At 34.5% G+C, this 24,667-nt stretch overlaps 1 protein-coding gene and 1 long non-coding RNA gene across 31 annotated transcripts in view; both read right to left on the bottom strand.

Moving 5' to 3' along the window:
- mbl (muscleblind) overlaps positions 1-24,667 on the bottom strand; it is a 199,943-nt gene that overhangs the window by 135,848 nt on the left and 39,428 nt on the right. For 28 of the 30 annotated variants that reach the window (XM_068291609.1, XM_068291610.1, XM_068291611.1 and 25 more), the window contains exon 1: positions 7,701-8,434. The exons of the other annotated variants lie outside the window; for them this stretch is intronic. The gene's annotated coding sequence lies outside the window, so the exon portion shown is untranslated. Of the gene's footprint in view, positions 1-7,700; positions 8,435-24,667 lie in introns of those variants that run through there. 30 annotated transcript variants of the gene reach the window in all.
- LOC137578380 (uncharacterized) lies at positions 16,351-20,344 on the bottom strand. The gene is made up of 3 exons (XR_011032606.1): positions 20,305-20,344; positions 16,567-16,611; positions 16,351-16,495 (listed from the first exon to the last, which is right to left on the bottom strand). It is a non-coding gene; the product is annotated as an uncharacterized lncRNA (long non-coding RNA).

Genomic DNA, 24,667 nt, shown 5'->3' with positions numbered 1-24,667 from the left:
AATATTCTTTCGCCCACCAGCTGGCCAGACTATGTATGTATGACATAATGTCTTGGCAAACATCTTCTTCTCGTTTTTGTTGTCTGATCTTTGCCATTTATGGGCAAAATTTTGTTTATTTTAACTTGTTTGGGTTGTGGTAGATTCGTTATATATGGAAGATCTTTGAATGCAATTGCATGAAGAGCTTATCAGGGCATAAAAGGTAAATATAAAGCTTTTTGTTTGGCCTTTATCTAATCATATTTATTGATAGACCTCTTCTACTTGTAAACACATTGCCCCGCACGCTTCCGCTTTTCACTTTTCTTTCGCTCTGTCTATCTAACTCTCAGTCCGTCTCTTTCTGTGAATGTGTCATATTATATTTTTTCATTTAGTTTATTTCTTTGGCTTTTGGGTTTAGTGTGGAGGTAAGAGTCAGAGTTGTATAATGTTGCACACAAAGAGCGGTTAGTGACCGACACAAGCAGCTTGCTAAGGCTTCGCTAGGGCAACACACAACACAAAAGTTGCAAGTTGCGTAAATTTATTTTGTTTTTCTTTTACGTTTATGCATTAACTTGTCGCCGTTTCTAGGTGATGGCTTATGTGGGGCTTTTTCCCTTCAAAAGAGAGCGAAACTAAAGTTTAAGTGGAACAATATGCTTTCGATATGGTATGGTTCGCCCCCATGAAGGAAACGTTAACCAGCTAATCAGACAAATACAACCCTTGCCCAACCCCCGTTTTTTATCCAAAAACCCGCCCCACATCCCCCCTATTTTTTTCTCTGTTTTGTTTTTGTTTCAAACCAAAAGAGAATGTAAGGTCTCTCTCTGTTATATATACAAATATATGTATATAATTTGTTTTCTGGTGCCATTTATGACTCGCATATCTAGAGTGAGAGAGAGAGAGAGAGAGTGACAGAGAGAGATGAAGAATAATAATAATAAAAAGAAAAAAAAACTAAACAATACAAAATATACGAGTACTCATAATACTCTCAAATGTATGCATGTGTTTGGGTGGGTGTGTGTGTGTGTGCGTTTTAACAGCAAGCCGCGAAGTCATACGTACGTACGTTTGAGGTCTTATCAGTAAAGTAAATATAACACAGTCACCGCCAACCGCCAACAGCCAACATCCAACAGCCGACCGACTGCTCTGAATTTTTGTTCATTTTCGGTGAGTTATACACAAAAACAAACAGAAATTCCGGGTGTGAGTGACTTGTCACTTGTGTGTGCAAAACAATAACTATTAATTAATCGATAATCAATTTCCAGAAATCCTCACCCATCCCCTCCTATGTAGGCCCATTACCCACTGTTTTCAGATCATGTCTAAAAGAAGCTCTAATGTCAATGCAACACATGTTCAGTATTCACTTTGATAACTCATAATGCGTGCCAGACAATGTGAGGCGACTCTATTGTAATTCCGTATTGGTGGCACTGCAGAAATTTACATTCGTCTTTAATAGTTTCTGTGTGGCTTGTGTGTTGTGCTAATTAAATTTCTTATTGCAATAAAAGCAATAAACATCTAGATTTTTATACTACATGATGATGATGTTTTAGCATCTGAAACTGTTAACCTAATTCTCTAGCAGTTGAAATAAATGCAATAAAATTGTCAAAAGCTATTGAACAAACGTTTTAAAATTGACATTTATTCATTAAATAATCGTTTAGAGTATTTCTTTAACAATTAGAGCAAAGGTTTACGCCCTGAAATGATTATCGTGATTATCGATGATTTTGTTATCGATTTCTATGTCAAACATCGTTCGTATATTGATGCACCTCAGCATTTGTTGTTTTCTTTGAAATTTACATATTTATATTCATATACCCAATAATCGATCGATCAAGTTTGCAGAGATTTTCAATTAATTGGTAGAAATCGAAATATTTTCGATTAATTCAATTAAATGTTAACAACTGGCAAATTTGTGAGATTTGTAAGAAATGTTAAGAATAGTAGCCTTACATACATACATATATTATTCCAATGCCAAGTTAGCACTTCTTTCCAATAATCATTTATAAATCGAAATATAATCGATTAGTAGTCGATTAAATAACGTTCAATAGCCAATATATTCACATATACAGTTAACAATTCATTAACTTGAAAATTAACACGAATTTCCAATGATCTGATAGAAATCGAAAACTATTCGATCATCGCCTAACATTGCAACAACGATTAGTGTCTAATATATATGTGTAAATTTACGACTTGAATGCAATAAAATTGCATTCCGGGTGTCAATAAGCTTGTCTTTCGTTACAAATTCGACTAATTATCGATTTTTATTAACACTTTAACTACTGACTAATAATTGTTTTAAAATTTTAATACATCTTTGAGAGCATTTTTCATTTAATTACTATTTCTTTCAATTTCTTTTTAAGTAGTCTCTCAATCAACTGACCAAAAATTGTCGGCAGTCTATTCATTAGTTCATTAATTCACAGAATTTTCGATTTCTAATCTAATCAAATTGTTGATTCCATTGTAAACCTTGCCCTAGTCATTTCTTTTCTTTTCTGTCACGTTTTACTCTCTGACAAACAAATTCAAATTTCGAATACAAATAAATGATTTTTTTTTTTTGCTTCCATCTATTGAGATGGCGAGATCAGCAGATCAGAAATTACGTCAGAGGTCGAAGCAGCAGCAGCAACACATATGAAAAAAAAATTTTATAAATAAAACGACGATGGGCATGAGAAAAAAAAAAATTAAAAAGAAATACGAAATAAAATTAAACCCAAGAGAGAGCGAGAAGGAAAAAGTGTGAAAAAGTGAGAGAGAGAATACCTAATATAACTTTTGTTAATGTATTTTTTTTTTTTTTGCATATTCATAAAATGTTTTTGTTGTTATTTTTGGCTTATCTTTAACGAAAAAAATATTTAGAAAGAAATTGAAATTTTCATATGCATCTTTTTGGCTTTGCTTAATTAATTTTGGCTGGCAAAAATTTCAGTTTTTTTTTTTTTTTTAATTATAAATAGACAAAGAGCATAAGAAAGAGAGAGAGAAGGCCCTAGCCAGCAGGCAGACAAATATAATTAACAAGAAAAAAAATGAAATTAAACTTTGAACTAATTTGTGTAGAAAACTTCCCACACTCTGCCCTCTCTTTCTCTCATTGCTTTTCATTTCTTCCTCTCTCTCTCTTTCCCTCACAGAGGTTAAGCAATCAAATTTACTTTCAATTGATCTCAATTTGGTCTGGGGTAAACCTTTCAAGTCTGTAGTTGATGTAGGGTTAAAGATACATAATGTATCCAACTCACAGATACATCAACATCATATGCCCCGCTTTTGACTGCATTATGCAAATCGGACTCGGGCTCTTTTGTGACTGTTGCTGTTGCCAAAAAAAAAAAGAAAAACTTATTTTTGGCTTTGCAACGTTTCCAAAATATGGCCAGCGGAGAGGGGGCGGCACAGGAGAGGGTGGGTGGGTAAGGTGACTGCACAGCTGCAGATACATTCAAAATGTCTAGCAGCTGCTGTCGCTTGAGATACAAAACCGAGCAGAGAAGATGAAAATACAACAAAAAGCCAAACAGTAGGAGAAAACAAATTCAAAATTTTCGGTTCTTACACACACTCTCTCTCTCTCTCTCTCTCTCGCTTTCTCTGTCTCTTATTCTTTCTCCATTTGTCTATATCTCTTTCTTATAGACTTTTTTCTTGTTTTGTTTAGAATTCTAGCCATTAGGGTGCACCATTTAGTTAAAAAATTTTCTAAATTTGCATTTAGACCTAAAAAAAAAAATTGAAATTTAAAACTATTTTGATTAAAATTTGTTCAAAAATTAATAATCTGTGTATATTCAATTGAAGCTTATGTTTTGAATCAACTTGTATAGAGAATTATGGGATATTGAGGTCTCCGAAAGGAGTTCCTCCTTTATATAGTTTATAAATACTTCTCAAGGAGTATCTATGAACCAGAAACTATCTTTTCTTCTTGAAATCGGTATTTCATCCAGATCGAAATACTATAGACTTTCTCTTTTATCTTATAAGCTAATATAAGTTTAAATTTTATATTATTTTCTTTAGTTCCTCTTGTTTTTGTGAAATTTCCTATGATTTTAGGTGATTTAGCCATCTATAGATTATAGTAAATCTTTCTTCCTGAATTTATATCATAATTTCCTTTAAATTCTCTTTTGATTTTGGGATTCTCCTTTCACTTTTTTGATAGACTTAAAAAGCTTCTTTTTTTTCCATACACCCCAAAGAAAAGTTCTTCAATCGATTCCAGTTAAAATCTTGAATCGCCCTCTTGAGATCAAGACTAAAAGATATGTAGTGGCTGTTGTTGTTGTTTTTTTTTAGTTTTTGTTGGTTTTTGGTTCTTTGGCCTTTTTCAGAAAGCCCCAAAAATGAAAAAGCAGAAGCCATGCGCCCGTTGAAGAGAATTTGTTTTTTTTTTTTTTTTGTTTTTTCTTAGCGTTTCTTTGGATATATTTAGAAAAAATGTGCGCACATGTTTGAGAATATCAAAAACTATATAGAAGATGAACACGAAGACGGCGATGATGATGATGATGATGATGAAGAAGAAGAAGAAGAGGGAGAAGCAATAAAGGAAATGAAATGAAATGTTTATAGCAAACGAAACGAAACAGCAGCCCACAGAGAACGAAAAATCAACTACAACAAATTCAGAGTTTTTGAATTTGAATTTCAAAAATATTATAAGCAAATATTGTTTGGTATGTGTTTGACTGACCTTTTGACACAACACAAATACACACAGACACACACACACATACACCCACAAATACTTTAACTAATAACAACAAAAAAATGCTCATAAAATTTGCCAAGTGACTTTCAAGTTTCTGTCGTCTTTTGTTGTTGTTGTGTTTTTTGTTTTTGGCAGTCTATCGATATTGACGAGGCGACTCTCTTCACTTCAGTGGAGCAACATGACGACTTTTGGCAAAAGATTTGGCTAAAAAGAATAACTGAAACAAATCGATTAGTCATGCCTCTCAGTTTCCATTCCCCCCCTCCACATCTCTGCCTATAGTCAATTTTTCTTTTTTTTCCCTCCCCCTTTTTCAAATTTAAAGTTTTAAAATGTTTGTTACCTTTCATACCCTTTTGAAATGAGAATGAAATCATTTTAACTGCAGCTCTTTATACTCGTTTAGGCCCCCTTTCATATAAGTTTGTATTGGGACCAACCAATCACTCATCGAACTTTAGTCGGACGTCATAACCGTATTCCACTGTATATAAATAATTCTTTTAGACGGTTTGTAAGGTTCTATTGATACCCAAATAAAATTTCTAAACTTGCTTATTAATAAACAAGTCTCGACAGACACTTTCAATCATTATTTATGTTAATGTACAAGAACTCAGAGCTTCCACAAAGAGTAACATCAAGTCGACTGGATATTTTTTGAATTTTTTGGAACTCATTTTTCATTTTTTCGTTGGTTGGCTGAATGACTCGTCAGACAATTGGCCAACTCATATGGCATTTTCCAAACGATTTCTTTGCCTCATTTTTTGCCCAAGGGGAAAAGTAAACTAAGAAACAAGCAACAACTTTTGCTTTTTTTTCACAAACTTGAAATCCGCATTAAATGAATGTTTACGACTCTAGAACCTACATAAAAAACGTGACTTTCCGTCAAACACAAACTAGAGAACGAAACGTAAAGCACAAAAAAAAAAAACCAAAAAACAAATATCGGAGGCTTTAATCGGATTGTTTTCTGGTTCATTTGTAGGCTCGAGTCTCTGGCGACATTAGAATAAAAATTGCTAAACTTGCATTAAAATTTCAGCACGATTTGTGTGTTTTGTGTGTAAATTAATGTGTTCATGTGTGTGTGTGTGTGTGTGGGGTGGCATGCTTGTATGTGTGTGTGTGTGCACATGATTTGTCTATATGGATGATTGGCAAAACATGATTACTTCAACATATAAACTCAATATACAATAATTTCTGCTGACCATTTCGCATTTGGCATTTTATGCAATTTTAATTATGATTTCACAGTTCATTAGCCCTCAATTTTAATTTAATTTTGTTTATGGGTAACAACAACAACAACAGTAAAACTGAAAATACCAATACCAACACAATCCTATTTAAATACTTCATAAATCAGTAATATTTATTCCAATTATTTGCTTCAACTCACTTTAGTTCAAAAAAAAAAATACCAAAAAAACAAAACATTGAAGAAATTTTTAAAGTAAATTATATATGTATCTATTAGAAAAGTTCCAATTCAATATCATTCGGATATGTAGTTAAGAAGAGTCTACCAAAGAAATGTGAATAAAAAGTCGAAAATTTTTAAATTGGATTTGGATAATTTTAAATCATATATTTTAAATGTGGAAACTTTATACTTTACGTTATTTGTTATTCTAAACCAAATATAAACAAAAAATGTTTAATAGTTTTTGAAAAACTTTTGAAATATTAAAAATATTTTCAATTTATAGAATAATGATTTATTATTTTAATTCATTTTGCAAGACAATTAATAGATTATTGGAAAAACATTCTACAAACTCCCAAGAAGAAGGTCACAATAAAGTTTCATCTTTAAATGAATTAAACTAAATAAAATATTAAAAACATAAAAATTAACAAAATTTTTATGTAAAATTGATAAAATTACTAATAAAAACAACAACAAAAGTTGTCCTAAACTGCCTTGAATTCTGTTTAATATATATTTTAAATGTGACTCTTCGAATTAAAGTAAATAAAGTTTTTTAAATGAAATTGTATTAATTTTTAAGAAATTATTTATAAATTCAAGACAAGATATCTACATATATGCAATTAATATTAGAAAAACGTATTTAGTATTCAAAAATTTCTTCTTTTGGCATGAAACTTTTCGTGACAAACTTTATTAAACTTAGTCAAATGGGCAGTATCTGACTAATAATAAAATAAATGTATGTATTTGATGTCTTAAACTCAGTGTTTATAGGGAAAATTACTTTTTCTGCGAAAAAGATTCCGTAAATGAGTTTCCGTAAACGAAACATGAGCTCATGAGCTCATTTGTTTACTTCTATGTAAATATTTAGAGTCAAAACTTTTCAGATTATGAATCATAACTAAATTTTTCTTAAGATCAGTCTATATAATCATTATCTTGAGCTATCGAGTTTTTAGGAAAGTTTATCTGTTTGTCAATATTTAATTTTGATTTCATTTGATTAAAAAATGGTTTTTTATATCTGAGAACCACTTTTCATATGAAAATTAAAAAGGTTGTGAAAACAAAGAAACAATTGAATTCAATATAAATGTCCTTTGATTCCTTTTCACAGTAAATAAAAAACGAAACAAATTTTCAAACGTGGATAAATTCCTCTTGGATTTTCATTTGAAATTGTGTCAAGTTAAAAAAAAAAAAAGAAAGGTTTTTCATACTAAATGCAGGAAAAACGTGTTTAGGCCCTCCAAAAGACACACACAAACACACAAATGACAAATACAAATACAAATTCAAAGACCAAAATGACAAAAGTCACCCAAAAGTAGACAAAAAAAAAAAAAAACACACAACAAAATAAATGTTTAACAACAAAAAACACACACACCGAGAGAGAGAGAGAGAGAGAGCGAGATAGATAGACAGAAGTGGCACTAGTAGTAGTAGAAGAAGAAGAAATATTATGTAGATAAACACCTTGGGGGCCTTCTTCCTCTTCTCTCCAGCAGCAGCTCCAGCTGATGATGATGATGATGATGCAAACGAGTTGTTGTTGTTGTTGTTGTTGCTGTTGGTTGATTGCGGCTTTTCTGCTGCTGCGCTTTTCTTTTTATTGTTAACTTCAAAAATGTATTTCTTTTGCTTTTTCTTCTTCTTTCACTTAATTTTGAACACGCGCGCGTTTTTATCAGCGTAGACGTTGGCGTGACGTCATGAAAATGCCGGTAAATTCAAGTTTTACTTTCTTGGCTCTGCTTCTTGATTTTTTGCTGTGCCCTTTTTTTTTTTTGTGGAAATTTCTTAGCCTTTTTTCTTGTTGCCTATTTTTTTTTGCACACAAACACAGGAAAATTCACACACTGAAACACTGACAAGCACACAGATATAGACACAGAGCGGGACCGGGGTGGGGGAAAGCAAGAAAGCTGAATTTTGTTGCGTGTTGTTGTTGTTTGCCAATAATTAATAAATTTAATAATTATTTTAAAGTAAAGACTTTTGAATCGCGCGCGGTTTTCTTACGGTTTTTGTTTAAGTAAGAGTTTATTTTGTTGTTGTTATTGAAAATGCAAAGCTTTGCAAAATATTTTTTTATCAATTTCTGTTTTTTTTTTTTTTTAATATTTTATTTTTCGGCGCTTCGCTCTTCTTCGACGTACAAAAACAAATTTCACTCTTCACGAAAAACTCCGACCGCACAACCTTCCAATTTGAAATCAAAAACAACAGTGAGACTCCCTCCGAATGTGGCCAGAGTCTGCTGGCCCGACCAGAACCAGACCACGACGACACTCGATTTTTGTATTGTATAGGCAATATGTGTGTAAAACAGGTTTCAATGAAATGTACTCTCAATTTTGAGAGTTATAAAGTCAGATCTTTTGAAAAATAAGTTTAGAAAATAAAGAACAAAATAAGTAACTATTTAGAACTGTAGAATTTCAAAATCTGGAACATTTTTTGCGAGAAATGATATTAAATTGTTTGCAAAACGTCCAAAATTTTCATAAAATGAAATCTTTTCGAAAGTCGAAAAGGTTTTTAACTGGAATCTTCTTCTTTGACTATATGAAACACTTTAGAAAAATGCAAAAAAATGCATGAACAATTAATTTTATAACAAATTGTTAAAAAATATACCTATAAAAAGTATATAAAATACTAATTTGAACTTTTTTAATTAATTTTGTCGAAATGTCATTTGTAAGTTGAATTACATATACATACATATATATAATATAAATATTAATTTCAAAAAGGGGTTTAAAAAGGGGTTGTTTAATTATTTGACGGCGCCACTGCAAGGGGGTCGATCCAACATACAACTCGATCCAACATGCAACAAAAGAGCGCTGTTTATGCAAAAGAGAGTAAAAAGAGAGTAAAAATCGTGAGAAATGGTTGGAATCGAGCAAAGGAGTCAGACCCAACCACGCTGTCGAGCAAAAGAGTCAGACCCAACCACACGAAACCACATCGAACTTGAGTCATTAAGTCCAACATGTTCGCCGCGACTCTCTTCAATTCGCTGAAATGCAACAACAACCACAAAGCTTCAATTCGCCCGAGCCTTCGAGCACAAACAAAAGAGAGTAAAAGCGAGCACTCTAACAAAACTCACTCAAGTCTCTCTCTCTCTCTCTCTGACGAGTGCCTTGCTCTTGCACTCTTTCGCTGTCACTCTCTTACTGGTTGTCTTATTGGAATCGAGTGAATGCGTGCGACAGAGAGTCCAATTTGACAACTAACTAAAAGGTTAACTAGCCGAGTTTTTTTTTTTTAAATTTTGGCGTAGGATGGAGAACTGGCTAAAAAAGCGAGTTTAGTTATTGCGTTTAAGAAATGTCTCATTTTAGCAATTCATTTCCCAAAAGGGGGAAAAAACAAGGCCGACAGCTTGGCGACAAATTACTCTTTGGCTGTTAAACTATGAAAAATTTGTCAGCTATAAAATATCCAATTGACACTTTTTTTTTCGCCTTAAAGAATGTACAATTATTTGTCAAGAAATTGCCTTTAAATGGACTTTAATATCTTTAAGTTGGTATAATTCGACAGAATTCAAAGTCTCACTCACTTTTAGGACTTCCTAGATAAACAGGATGAGTAGCGGAAGCCTGATAAGAACCTGTGACAATCCTCTTTACCCATCAATCAATAAGCATAATAACAAAATGAAATGAAAATTAGTCCAAAAATTTAAATTTTAAAGAAAAGAGAAAGAAAATTTAAACAAAGTTTTTGAAAAATTATACCATGAAAAGCGTTTTTAGACGTCGTCCATCAATAACCAAGGTAGTTGAATCTCGACGAAATGGTCGAAATGGTAGTTCACTTTCACTAAAGGTCACACAATTTGCAGAATTTTTGCCACTCAAGTGAAAATCTTTGGAACAGGGCCTCTGAAAACCCTTGCAAATGCCAGTCTCTATGTGCTATCAAAAAACTATAACGGTAAAAGATTACCAACATGGAATTTGGCCCAGATAATAGCGACATTACCAAAAACAATAATAATCCTGTAGTTTTACTCACCAATTTTCTTGAAGAATTATGACGTTTCACCTCTGCTAGTTTTTTGTTTATTTTTCAGAGTTGCCGACTTCATTAAAGCAGTCTATTTATAGGGTAGCCAAGTTTAGTCATACGATTAAAAGTATCAATTCTAATTGTAAAATTTAAAATGTGTTCCTTTTGAGGTATAAGTAAATGCTAAGTTATACGCTTATTGTTTTCAAAGCTCAAAGATATAAAACGGCGTAACATTGGTCTCAAGTTAGATTTAGTGTTGGTAAAGGCATTTTTCATGGATTATGACGTTGCCACTCTGGTTTCCTGTCTTTTTAATTCGTGGAATATTAAAAAGAAATATGGTTGCCGAATTGAAGGAATAGTGGGTTAGATTTGAAAATTAGAAATCTCTCAAAGGATCCCATAAAACAAAATAAAAATAAAAAATAATGACAGTGTTAATTGAGAAATCTAAGCTATGTTCTCATTACAGAAACTAAGCAAATGTAATCTAAATTATTTGAAAAATATATTTCTAAATTCAACCCTCAATTAGCCATTAAAAATATCAAATGGACCGAATACCATCATCATCTTTTTATAGTTCCGTTTCGGAATGAATGGTGTGTGTGTGTGTGTGTACGAGTGTGTAAAATTGTGAAAGTCACCTTCAAAAATCAACTTGTTCAATATTTTGTTGGTTTTTTTTTTATTTATTTATTTTCTAAATCTAAAATGGTCGTTTCATAGAAACAGATAGATGTAAATGCATATTCTTCTTCTGCATGTCATCTATGCAAAAGGCGTTTTCAAAAATAGAAATTGTTAAGTGTTTGCATATACAAATGGCTCTTTGACATTTCTATGTCATAAATCTATATCTAAATCTTTTACCCACACACACACACACACAGACACGGTGGAAAGCGCCAGATTGTATGTAATACGTAGAAGAAGCAAAAAAAAAGAATGTAAAAAATTCTTTATATATTACCTTGAGGTTGCTGTCTTTGAAATACCGTGTAACTATTATGGACTCTGAAATACATCTATGCCAAGCCACTCATTCGTTAAATAGTCACTTTCTACTTTGTCACCCCAAAATCCTTTTCATTGGCATCTAAAATGTTTCTTCTCATGCCTCATCAAGGGCCCTAGAGGGGGTTTTGAGTTAAGATTTCTTTCAAAACCGTTTTTAAACCAAATTAAACTATTGTTTCAATATGGCAAAAAAAAAATTGTTTCTAGAAAACTCGACTTAAGACTTTTGCTCCTAGAAAACTATAGAAAAAGTTTGTATTACTGATCAGGATAAAAATTAAATTTAAAATATATAGGTACATATAGATATGTACAACCAATTTGAATAAAGATCTGAGAAATTCTTTTCACGTTTCTTGGATTTCTCATAAATTTTAAAAACGACTGCTAAGTATTTAAGAAAAGTTTTTAATATTTTAAGAAATTCAAGGATTTTAACAGACTACAAGAAAATGTGGCCCAAAGCCTGTTCTTAGGAATCTTTTCTGTTATAAATAAAATGTAGCTTAATATATTTTATATACTCATTCACTTTCTAGATGCTGGGTATAAAAAAAAAACGCTTGCAGCGAGAACAAGGAAAGCAAACACAAAAGGCTAGTCGTAATGTGAAAGCAAGCCAGATCGAGTGTGGGTGAAAAAGAGACACAGAGACAGAGAGAGAGAGAGAGAGTGAGAGATGGTGTAGTAGTGAATTCGATCATGAAACGCCCCCGCAATGATTTTTAGGTCTTTCCCCATGTTTTTGGATCTTTTACGTTTGATTATTATTAGAAGACTTCTTCTCTATACACATTTTATCTCTGGAAATGCGTGTTGTGATATTTTTAGAGATGTATTTAATTTTTTTGTTTTCTGTCTTTAATGTGATTAGACCACATGTCTGGAATCTATAACGAGTGAGAGAAAGGGAAAGAGACATTCGTATGCCTGTTTAATATCAATTATAATGTACTCTAAGTAGGTTCCTATTCCAGGTTTTCAACTCCTCATTAAGCCCCCAGAGAATACACCCACACAGAAGACGACTGCATCTGTGTGTGTGCGGCTGTACATCTGGAAGACATCATTAACTATACATTTTGTCGCCGCTTCACCTCCATCTGGTACTCCTTCTCCTGAGCTACTTCAGACCAACTCCAATGAATACGATGAACCGGTTTGTTCACAGGCAAAATCAAAAGTGGCGCAGACATTGTCGTCTCAGCTGCTGCTGCTGTTGCTGCCGTCGCCGCTGACCAAGCTGAAGTTGAAGTTGGAATTGGAATTGTGTTTTTTGAGATCGCTTTTCGTTTTGTCTGTGTGTGTGTGTGTGTGTGTTTTTTTTGCCGACTGGGATGCTGGGCAGCCGCCAAAAAGCTGTGGAAAAACTGGTTTAACTCTCGTTTCGTTTCGTTCTTTCTTTCTTTTCTTGGCTGGCTGCTACGGCTACTCTACACCTTTTCAAGAACGTGTTCAAGGCTTTGCCACCAGGGTGCTGGTGGTGGTGGTGGTGGTGCTTGAGGTGGTTAAACGAGATCAAGTAAAAGGAAAAGGAGGTCGACAATTTTTATTGAATGTGCTTTACCTGAACAGGGATTGGTTCGCTCTATAAACCACTCAACAAACAAATAGAATTTCAATTGTTCAAAGTCCCACCCAGATCTAATTAGATTAGAAGTAACGGCAAAAATATATGCAAAACAAAACGGGTGAAGGAGAGAATGAAAATGAGAGAGAAACCGACCGGCTTTCAGATACATTTTAGCCTGCTAAAAATACTGCTGAAAACCAGTTTCAATTTTAAGGAGTATATACAAATCAGATCACAGATCACATTACCAGACTTTAAGCACGGGCCAGACAGAGCAAGAGCAATCGTTGGGTGGAGGTCGACTTAAAGATACCTTGTCAATAAATTGACCTCAACAGTTTTCTAAACATTTGTCAAGTTGGCCAAACGTTTCTATGATTCATGTCAGGCAGGCTTTACCTACTCACTGGCTTGCTGAGATCCCTAACTCCAATATCTTTAAGATACTTAAAAGTTAAATCCCGATTCGACGACTTTTATATACCCTTTTTGTTGTAAGCTTAAAGTTTACTGGGTATGAAAAAACGCATTTGCCGATGACGTCGTCCCGGTCACCGTTTTGCGGTCTCTGACTCAGCGACAAGATCTCCACAATATTCTCGATTTTCTTCTCATGTGGAAGAGAGTTCTCTTCTCTTTATACGAAACGTAAGAGTCTGTCTGCGTGGGTGGTTTACCATATTAACTTCAGGCGTCTCTGACTCATATGGAATTCCCCCCTCTAATAGGCAAATACACAAACACACACACACACACACACTCTCATCATCTTGTATCTGTGACTCGGAAAGTATCTTGTCATAGAGAATGAACCAATGCGAAACTAGTTGAGACCTCTGAGCCCAGTCAATACTCTTGAGTCACATCCATATGTAGTTTTGAGTGTAAAATCCTGCATACTGGGAACAGTTTGTTGAGATAAACCAGAGAGAAATGAGATAACGAAAAATAGGGTGTCGACTGATGTGAAACCTAGGAAGGATTTGATTTTATATCCATTTAATAAAGTTGTCTGACTTTTATCAAATTCGCCAGAAATGTTAACTATTCATAACAATTTGTCAATATCCTTTGCTTATGCAAAAGAAAGTTTTCCTGACCTAAATTATTTTTCAGTCCGATCCAAACCAATTTGGCACAAATATTAAAGCATGTAGGAAACAAACAACACACAATTAACCATTTTCTGAAAGTAGTTTGAAAAATAAAGAACCGGACCGATCTCTCGTATGCAAAGTACATATGTATATAGATATAGGTGCTTGATAAATGGCCCCTATATTAACGAACAGTCCAAAGTCCAAATCTTGGACTTTTCTAACAATTTCTCCATTTGGCCAAGTGTTACGAAATATATTAGCTTTATCGATTTCGAAAGAAAGACAAATGAGTTGAAATATTGTCACAACTAGATCTTATACATATATATGTCTAATTGTAAGATATCAAAATAATTATATTTTCAACCTATTTATACCTTAATTTGGCCAAAAATCAAAACCTATGATAATAGGGAATATTTTCCAGCATTGCAAATTCAAGTTTAACTTACTTTAGTTTTCATTGTGCATTTTGCAAGTTTGCTTCAGTTTGGATAATCCCCAGTGGGGATCTTCTTTCTATCGATTACCCTAACAGTTTTACTTGCGTCCTTTTGGCGCACACATCTCAAATGAAAGACAACAATTGAAGTGCCTTCACCTTTTCACCCCTTTTTTCCACAGGGAGTGGTAAAGGAGAAAGCAATAAGGAAAACTCTGGAGCTCGCCGCGTTGCATTTGAATTCAAATTAACCAAATTACCGAATATTTCTGCTTGTCTACTCCTTCGACTATTTCGAACTGCCTGCCTTAATTACTTACAACTAACTGCCAACGGTATCGGTAGCTAGATGGGGATGAGGAATGAAAAGGGAGAGAGATAGGGGGGGTAGAAGAATACATATGGGGTGGAAGTAAAAGTTTGGATAGTCCTCTGAATCCTTGTCTGCCTCTCTTCTGTCTGAACCTGCTGCGAATGCAATTGAAACCAAAGTTACAATCGCATATCACTGGGACCAAGGACCTCTGCCGTTCCTCCTCCCGAAGGCAGGAGAGAGTAAGAAAGACAAAGGCAAACACAATTCGAGTCGAAGATGTTGTGGATGGGGACGGTAGCAGGCAGGGGGCGTGGTACAGTTGAAGAAATTACGCTGATTGAACACTAATTTATTTGTTTGTTTGTTTTAACATTTGGCGCATTAAAATAGATGTGAGAACAAGGGAAGGAAAGGTAACAGGGGAATAAGGCTTGGGGTTTGGGTTAAAAAGGTGAAGTGAATAAAAGTTTTGTTCGTCAAGGTGGCATTTACCTGCATGGTGGGCTTTGGTGAGGAACGGGTTAACTTGTGGGTAGTAATAAATAAAGCGGTATATATAGAAGGTTCATGCGAGAGATGTTTTAGAAGTTCCCAATGTCAGTTGGAAAACTAATTATATTAGGATAACTATTTACTAAATTGACTTTGAATAAGAATACTTCATTGGTTTGGCAAAGGAGTCAGGAGTAAATGCTCCTTAGTTCTAACTAACTATCTTAGTATTCTTCGACACTTTGGATGGATCTGGCAAAGTTAATCGTTTTTCTATATTTTCCCTTCCTATACAGCTTTAGCTTTCATTCTTCAATAGTTTACTATTAAATAGGCTAATAGTCATCCTAATCCTAATGGATAAGAGATGCAAATTGCATACAGAGATAAACTAAAGAGATTATATTGTTGAGTTAAGTATTTCCCCCAACTTGGGTAAGGAAGTGACTTTGCTTGCCTTTGTGCTAGATCCTAAAGTAAAATCCAGAAATTAGAAATTAGGCAAATAAATTAATAGGTTTGAGTCTTTGACACAATTAGGTGACTAAATTGTTTTATCCTTATCCTTATTAAAGGAATTGCTATAAGATTTTTAACTAGTTTAACCATTGTCTTTGACATCGACTTTTTGTAAATAGAAATATTCTGTTGGGACTTATTAAACCATTTCATAAGTGTGAATTTTAGTTTTACTTAGTTCTCAGTTGAGGGTCAGGGGTCAAGGTTAAACAGGAAACCTTAAAAAAAAACCCAACAACAAAAAAACTGGGGAAACGCAAACGCAAAAGCTTTGCAATGTTTTGATGACTTTTGGTAAGAGGACAAATCCATTTGCCAAATTATCAAACAGTTGAAGCCTGTTGAGGGGCGGAAAGGCCTATCACATATACACCCAAACGTACACACACACACACCCATGCAGTGACAGTCTAACTCACACAAACACACATCGTTGTTTACCCTGTCACACACATGGACAGTTGTTTTTGCTTGTTTGTTCAAAAATTCTGATATATTCACATTTTGGCTTTTTGGCCACAGTATTTTTGTTGGGGTTTTTCCACTTTTTCCTCTTGCTAGTTTTTCTTTTTTTTTGTTGTTCTCTACTCTGGCGACCTTTTAACGAACGTTTTCGCCATTTGCAGTTTTTTTTTTGCGTTTTGGGTTTTTGGGTTGTGTTTTGTGTTGCCCCTGGCGTAGGAGAGTTTTTTTTCCTGTTTTGGTTGCTGTTGTTTTTCTTTGGCGTTTTTCCTTCATTTTTCCTTCCTGCTGCTGCTGCTGCTGCTGCCACGATCTCTGCTTGTGTTTTCCGAGTACTTGGTTATGGTAATCGAATTTCAAATTATTGCCATGAGCTATATACATACATGTCTGGCCGAGAACGGGGATGATTTGCCTAGGCGGGAAGGAAACTGAAACAGCAGCAGTAAGTATAGAAGGAGAAGTTGTTGGTGTTCTGATAGGATGAAAACATGGGGCACAACACAGGGGAATATTGTCGCCTTTTTCTATTCTTTTTCCTAAATACCCTGTTTTTTTTTGTTTCGTTTTGAGGTCACATGAGGAAATTTACTGTAAGGGCGTATAGGATGCCCTTTATCAAGTTCTTGACTCCAAGACTCCAATACTCCATAGCATGTGGAGTGGAGTAAGGAAAATAAGTCTTCTCCTCTTCGTAATCCATAAAGAAGTCATTTTTATATTTCGGTTTCATGAGTTAGTAGCTCTTCATTCAGAAGCTTTTAGAACATCTTAAACAAATAATATAAGAAATCTTAAGATATACAAATCTAAGTTAACCTCCAACAGCATACGTAAGGATACACTCATGACTTTTGATCTTGGAGTTATTTAGTTTTTCATTGTTAATAGATAACCAGAAAGGAAACTCAGTAAGGCCAAGTAAATTTCATTTTGAGTGAAGAAGTGGGAGAATTTATTTTCAAAATCTCCAATGAAATTAAAGGATATAGGATAAATCCTATTTCCTAAAAAATAAATAGAATTAAAAGAGGTTTAGGCTCTCTATTTAGGTTGGCTGTTAATTTTCTGGTCCTTACGTTATAGGGTATATGAAAGTCGTTTTCTTCCCCATGACATATAGAATTTTTTTTCCCATTCTCATTTTCTGTCAGTTTATTTTTATTTTTTGCTGTTGCCTTCTTGTTTCTAGCGGAAGATGAATTTGTTTTGGGTGTTTGAGTTTTTTTCTTCGTTTCACTTTTTTTTTTTTTTAGTAGTAGTTTTCCCTGTTGCTGTTATTATTGTTAGTGTGAGTGTATGTGTGTGTTTTGAGGTTTTTTCCTGTTCCTGTTTTTGTTGTTGGCGTTGTTATTGTTGTTTACATCCTGTTTTTGGCGCGTTTTGAATATTTTTGCGGTGCATGTTTTGTCATGCAATAATTTAATTGTCGGATTTGGCAGCTTAAAAGTCCCACCCAACCATTTGCCTTACCCACACTGCCACACCCACTCACTGTGGAACTTTTGGTGGTGGGGGCGGAGGTGGTTATGACAGGTGTTGGCCAGTTTGTTGTGTTTGTTTATTTGCCTGACACTTTCTGCTTTATTTATGTTTGGCTTGGGCCTCGCCAGTGCACCTGCTGACAAATTTGCTAAAAATAGTTGTAGTTCTTTGGCAAAATCCCTCCCATCTCGACCCAACCCTCTGAGCGTTTTGCCCATAGCATCCACAGGGCCATATAAGAAGATGGCCTCATAAATTGTAACACAGAGCAAACGAAATTGTAATATTTTATTGGAAACGAAAGTTAAGTGTTGCTATTTTTGTCAGTTCTTACATTCTTAGAGTGCCTGAAAAACTTTGACAGCTGATTTCAAAAGTCTATGAATCGACCTACGAATTCTCTATCTTTCACTATTGACTTCAAACAGAACTAAAGGGAGCAACGAAAAAAATTTAGGGCTAGTTCCAATTAGGCTTACGACTAGCAAACTTAATACTGGGATCTTTGAGTGCGCCCTGTGTAGGGCCTTGATATTCCTATTAAATTTACTTAAGGTCAAATATTTAATAATTTTATATAACGATTTTCCTTTCTGCCTCTAGGTTCCATGACTTCTTGGAAATAATCCCTATAGCAAATTTTTTTTTGTCAGTTTACACTGCTTAACCTTTATGTACTATCCTAAGCAGTTCATGGTTTCCAGTAGGTTATAGTTCTGGTCTGTAGATCTTCACATAATAAAACGAGAAAAGAAACAGGGAGACCATAAGAAAGAGACATATCAGGAGAGACCAATTTGTATTGCACTAAGGACATTTTCTTTAAAAAAAGATAAGATAGCTTTAATGCTTGTGATTTTAAGATTTAAAGTGATTGCACTACCCTAATTTTCTTCCTTTAGTAGAATCTTTAGTATGTTAAAACCAACATCAGAAAAGTTCTAAGCGACACCGACTTTAGTTAGTCCCCTCATTTAGTTCTGAATAAGGTTTGTCGTATTTTCTACTTATTTTCCATCTTAATATGTTTCATAATCAAGGGAATAGCTTAAAGATTTTAATTAAAAGCAACATTAGATGCAGCAGCATTCTTTGGCATCCTGTTTGTGTGCTGTTGTCAACGTTACTACTTCGGCCTTCCGACACCCGCCTTCTGTTGGCTGGGCTACCTTCTACCTTCTGGCCCGCCTATCCAATCTTTATCTTCATCTGCTTTATTTTTATCCCCATTTTCTTCTGCTTGTGTAGCTGCTGCTGCTCCCTTCCACCAAGTAGCGTCAATTTCTTTTAATTTAGCCGCAATGACTTGCATCGAAATGCGTTGTCCTGTCCTCCCCATATCCTGTTTGCTTGCGTGTGTGTCTCTCCCCATTCGCCTGTTCTTACTAGAAAATTGTAGTTGCAATTCGTTTCGTTGGCAACTTTGCCAAGTTTCAGTTTCAGTTGCAATTACTTGGCGCACCTGAAGTGGACAACAAGGATGAGTTAGGGTCAAAGGTTAGTTGGTTTGTTTGTATTTGTTGTGGTCTCTGTATCACTGTCTGTGTGTATGTGTCCTAGCTCGAAACTGCAGTAAGGTAAGCATTTTTTTTCATTCTCCTCTTTCTTCTACCATTTTCTTCTTTCTTTTTTCTTTTTTTTTTGCTCTTGTTGTTTATTTTGTTGACTTTGCGCTTTCTATTTACGCTTTGGTCCTGTTTGTTGAATTCCAACTGCAATTATGTGAAATTTTTTCCCGTGCACAGCATTTCGTCTGTCCCGCATTAGTTTTTAAAGCGAACGCAAAATTTAAACCGACTTTCAAAGTCAATATAGGACAAACCTCAAATACTTAACTCATCCCTAAAAGGTTGTTTCCTCGGAAAGAATTATGAAACATTGAAAACTATCGAATCGATAAACTGAAGTCAGGAAAAAAGTGTTTCAAACCGAATTTTAACTACTTTCTATCTATCTAATATTCTTAACTTAATCAGTTTCTATGGCAATAATCTTGATGTAAGCCCAAATGCATTATGACCATTCGATCAGTTTTCTTTTTAGCCTTTCTTTTCCCTAGTGTTGAATTGATTTTCTGTTCAGTTTGGTTTGTCACGTCGTTTTGTTCATTTGCTTTGAGTTTTCAGTTACAAGATTTTGTCGTCCAGCCGTGGCAATCATCAAATAAAAACCCATTGGCAGTTCGGATAGTTACTGAGCTTGGTTTCAATTTTCACTTAAAAACAAAGTTTGGCGAACAAAAAAAAAAAAAAAAAAAAACAAGCAAAAACTAAGAAAAAAAGAAAAGAGGAGAAAGAGAAGAAAGAAAAATCTATCAACCAGGCGTTAGAATGGCGCATTGTTGCTGTTGTTGTTGTTGTTGTTGTTGTTGTTGTTGGTCTTGTAATCAGAGCAAAGTGGACGTAGACACATGACGGAACTGCTGTTGCCTTCCTGGCTTACGTGATTTGACCAGCAACTACAACGACAACCCAAAAAAAAAAAAAAAAAAACTTAAGGAAAAACGTGAAAAAGGGTAGCCAAATATTTCTATGTGTTTTCATTCTGATGAACCGAAAAAAAAAACTAGAAGAAAAAAACGAGTGGAAAGAATAAAAAAAAACCAAACTTTTTTTTTTTTTTTTGGTTTTGTGGCTCACGTGACATTTGTTTTGGCAAGTGTTTCCTTTCATTGTGTCGACAAATCAGCGTTGGTACGTACCTGCAATGAGAAAATTGAGATATTGACAAAAGAACTCCAAAGTTTAACGAAACTAAAATGTTTTTAATTCTTTCAAAACGAGAAGGTCTTTAAGGCAAAAGTTTCAAAAATTGATATTTACTGCAATGTTATGGTTAAACCAATTCGTTCCTTAACTAAAACTATTAGCCAATAGGTTCGACTGATTGAGTTAAAGGAAAATGTTAAACTTAATGATATTTACTTAAGAAAGAACACTATTCAAAATGTTGATCTACAACTGTTTACTCTTGACTCTGCTCTTTGTAACCTTTTCACATTTTGCATTGGGACAATTTTGCCCTGAGGGCTGGGTATGGAATCCGACTGTAGAAAGATGTTTTCAACCACCCGAGTATATAGGGAGTTCAAGTGAATGAAAGCATATGATTTAAACATTTGTTCATAATCATTCCAGACAACAGTTTTTAACAAATGTCTAAAAAGTAATAATAATTTCAGAATCCACACATTTTGTTTTTAATTCTGAACTTTCTGGCAGTGAATGCTTATATGATAGCTATATAATAGTTATTTTATGATCCTCGCGTCAAAGGTACCGAAGTTATTGAAAAAGTATCTATTTTCGACCGATCGTTCCCTTGGTAGCAGTGTGAAATAGTCGCCCAATCTAAATAGCAAAGTTAGTCACTGTTCGTCACTTAGCTGTTTCTATGGAAGCTATATGGTAATCCGATCCGAAGACCACCTTGCAAAGGTCTGTAAATCTGAATGTCCTAAATTAGTTTGCTTTGATTGACGGGTAGTTGAACTTCAAGCCAACCCAACAGAAACAAAATCTGACACAAATATCACCAATAGATGTCTGGAAAGTAGTGATACAAATCCAATTCGAAGAGGTTTCAAGCATATTGCTTACTACTTTGACTATTTCACCATTTCTCACTCATTAATATTCCAGTTTTTCAGATACTTGGCATCTTTCGTTCCTAATTTGGGATTTACGAGTCAAAATTTGCTTGATATGATTTGCTTTTAAACGTCATTTGTAGAAACTAGGATTCTTGGAATCGGCATACATTGATTCGAATCGAATTTCAGTTCTTTTGTCTCGATGCGGAATTGCATATTACCCTGGCTAATTTGTTATCTATGACAAATTCGAATCAAGACATAAGTAACTACTTGACGTATAACTCTAGGCTTAAAAGAAGTATGAATCAGTTTGCTCACAGGTAACGTTAACTTCAATAATTACAAAAATGTTTTTCAGATCATATATTTGAATCTATTTTTGTCTACTTCTGACATTGATTTTAACATTTGTGTCTTTTGCATTGTCCTTTTTACACTAAGTGGAAGAGGGATGAAGATAAATGCATAGACCTCGTAGGATTTATACCCTATTATTGAAATATATCTAGGGTAAATGCAAAATGGAGAATACTGAATCACTTCTCTTACTCTTCTGCGGCTTCATGAAAATCAAACGTTTTCATTCTAAGTTCTAACCGTTAACTTTTCATTGTCATACCAAATTCGTTCCATGCCTTTACCTATTTAGCAATTTCAAACACTGGGATATTTTATAGACTTGAAGAAACTGTGTGTTAGTTTGCTTCAGAAGTCGTTAGAAGAAGTGTAAAAATGATTTTAAGACTAAATTTTTGGACCTTTCTATGTGTACTTTTCACTCTGCTGGTAACATTTTTGCCATGTGAGTCGGCTCAAAAATGTCCTCCGGGCTCTAGATGGAATAGGAGAGAAAAGCGGTGTATTGATCTAGTATTACATTTTTAATTATATCATATATGGATAAATAAAATATTTATCTTTTTCCAAGTGGTAACAATAGTTTTTGTTTTCATTGATGCGGTTTCAAATGGCCATATTTTAATATGTTAATTCTGGCTAATTTGTTGTTATGCTAAATTCGATCCACGATTTAAACTATTTTTCAAAGTCTACGAGTAGAAAACAGTTTGCTCTCAACAAAAGTCGTACTACAATCTGCTGAAGCTGACGTTGCCTTTGATAAGTGCAAAAATGATTTTAAAACCAAATCTTTGGATCTATCATTGTCTACTTGTGGCACTGGTTTTGCCTTTGGGACTGGCAGAATTATGTCCTTGGTTTACTAGATGGAGTAAGGCACAAAATAAGTGTATTGAGTTTGTGGAATCTATACCCTATTATTAATTAACTGCTACATTAATAAAAGGCTTTTCTTATTTTCTGGTTTATTTCGTTTTTTGACAAGGATATTATATTTTTTTTTCCTGCAATTAATGAATTAACCACGCCGATGGCCAGCTCCATAGTTCATGCCATAACCAAACCAACCATCACCTTCATCATTTGAAGTCGTCCTTGATGTGGACGCTGTTGGCGGTGGAGCCGGTGGCTGTGCTGTCGTAGATTTCTTTACATTTCTGTCCCACCATTTCTTAATTGCACCTGGCTCCTGTTCGCCGTGATACTTTACCCTGGTGCATTTTTTGTGCACCTTATGAAAGACATATCCCCAGTTACATACACGGCTTCGCGGTTCAAATTTTAATATGGGTTGGCATTCATTCTCATACAAATTCCATGCATATCCCAAGTCACAGGATGGTGCTGCCCCCGGATTAATGACACTGATATTACCCGGTGATGAAATCACCGAAGTATTAGACGTTTCCATTGTTGGTCAACTGAACTAAAATGCCATATCTAACTTCAAGCCATTTTATCAAAATTCGCTACGGTTTTTTTATGGAAGAAATTTGATGAGGTGACAATCCTACCCCCTGTTGATGGCGTGTCAAAGTTCTCAAGTCTTACGTACGGCATTATCGTAATACATTCCCGATCTCAAGATAACCAGGCTATAAAGCGGAACATTGGTGATTTATTTCTTTGATCTTAGATTCCTTCCATTAGGAATTATAAATGTTAAATATTAACATATAATTTTCATGCCAAATTCGTTCCATGACTAAAACAATCTTACAACTATTGAAAAGAGTATGAATCACTTTGCCATCACCAGAAGTCGTAATAAGACGTTGCAAAAATGATTTTGAAGCTAAATCTTTGGATCTATCTTTGTCTACTTTTGACGATGCTCTTAACATTTTCGCCTTGTGGATTGGCTCAGAGTTGTCGCCCGGGCTTCAGATGGAATAGGGGAGAAAAGCGGTGTATTGATCTTGTTGGATACACAAAATAAGAAATGATTAACTGCCATTAAAGATATTTTTTAAATATCACTAAATCGATTCAAACTTCATTTTTTTACTTTGATGGTTAGTTTGCAAAGAATTTTCATTGACAATAGACAACAGACTAAATCGTACTATGATTTTAGAGCAAAGCTTTATTATGGAATTCTAAGTCTTTATATCATATAATCAAAAAGTGAGTTGAAAATTCCACATTAGCAAATGAATGAAACATTTCTAAGTGGTTCATATCAAGAGCCCTCATCGTTGTTGATATTTTTGCCATTTCTCTTTCCAATTTCCCTCAAATAATCATAGTAATTAAGAAATGATTTTGTCTAGCTATCTCAAACCAAAAATGCCATTAGATGTGGAAAAAAAGAAGGCCACAAAATATGTTGCCATTTCCTTTTCCATTAAATTGAGCAAACACTTGCCGTGCGGCTGATGAGGTGATGCCTGCTTCTCCTTCCACACCTTTGATTGTGCCTAGAATTTCATTCTGCCATTTTCCTTCTACACATTTCCTGGGTGCGGCATTTAATGAGTGAAATTAAGTAGACTTCTACTTAAGAGCCTGGGCAAAAGCAAAAGTTATTGCATCTAAATGATGCTTATGTAATAAATTCATCACTCAACCCTCGCAGGGCAACATGACGTATGCTTTATTTTACTAAATACCCTAGAAAATGAAAACAAAATGCCAAACGAGTTGCAAAGGGGAAACTGATCTAAATTGTATGATAGGCTCAATAGAAGGAAAACAGTTTGACACTTTTCCATTTAATGCAAAAAATCGTTGACGAAAAGGAAACAAAAAATAAACCGAAAATTGTTGAAAACTTTGGCACACAGAATCAAGCGAGTTGAAGGCGTTGCAAGGTGCAAAAAGTCGGACACCTCTGAGCAAAGTCATTTTAAGTTGAGATTTCAATGAGCAGCTGCACTCGTCAGCAGTCAGTTTGTTTGTCATTTGTTTGTTTGTTTCTTTCTTTCTCAGTCAGTCAGTCAGTCAGTCAGACAGTCAGTCGGTTGGTTGGTTTGTTTGTTTGTTTGTTTGACTCCTCCCTGATTGTCACAAAGAGTGCACTAAAAGTGTCGCCTTACAGCAACTGA

This window comes from Drosophila tropicalis, unplaced genomic scaffold (genome assembly GCF_018151085.1).
Source record: "Drosophila tropicalis isolate 14030-0801.00 unplaced genomic scaffold, ASM1815108v1 contig_593, whole genome shotgun sequence".
Lineage (NCBI taxonomy): Eukaryota > Metazoa > Arthropoda > Insecta > Diptera > Drosophilidae > Drosophila > Drosophila tropicalis.
This window is presented reverse-complemented; position numbering and strand designations above follow the sequence as displayed.